The sequence below is a fragment of the Neovison vison genome, chromosome 3 (genome assembly GCF_020171115.1).
Source record: "Neovison vison isolate M4711 chromosome 3, ASM_NN_V1, whole genome shotgun sequence".
NCBI lineage: Eukaryota > Metazoa > Chordata > Mammalia > Carnivora > Mustelidae > Neogale > Neogale vison.
The window spans coordinates 163,822,443-163,823,114 of NC_058093.1; positions in this window are offsets into that span (position 1 = coordinate 163,822,443).

Consider the following 672-nt stretch of genomic DNA (forward strand, 5'->3'; position numbering starts at 1 on the left):
ATACCATAAGATAATAACACAATACCTTCAAAGGCTGAAGGAAGAATCACTGTCAACCGATAATTCTGTGCCAAGCTAGCAACCATTTAGTACTGAGGGCAAAATAAAGTCACATTTGTACACACAATGATCAACAGTTTAATACCACAGACCTTACTGTAAGGACTCTAAAGAATATACTTAGGCAAGAAGGAATATGGACGTAGATGAAACACCTAAGGCAAGAAGCCATGGTAAAAAGAGAAATGGGTGAAATAGCTCAGAAAAAAATATAAGTATTAATCCTAAAAACAGCAGCAACAATAACTTCTTTAAAAAGACATTTGATGGGGTTTAAAACAATGAAAACAAAATAGTAGACATGGCATATTATACGGAAAGTAGGTTTTTTGGAGGGAAGTTAAATTTTTCTAGATCTTTGAGAAGGAGACACTGATAATTTTAGAATAACTTAAAAATATAAAAAAATTTAATATGTGTGTTGAAAATTTGAGGGTAGTCAATAAAATTATAGAAATAGAATGCAGAAAATAGCAAAGGGGGAAAAGCAATAAACTAAAACTTGATTAATTAAAATGTAAGACTTCATAGGAATAAAGAAAGCCAAAAAAATCTATAATGAATAGAGATATTCTTTCTTTTCAATTTGTTCAGTTATAGTTTTCAATTTTT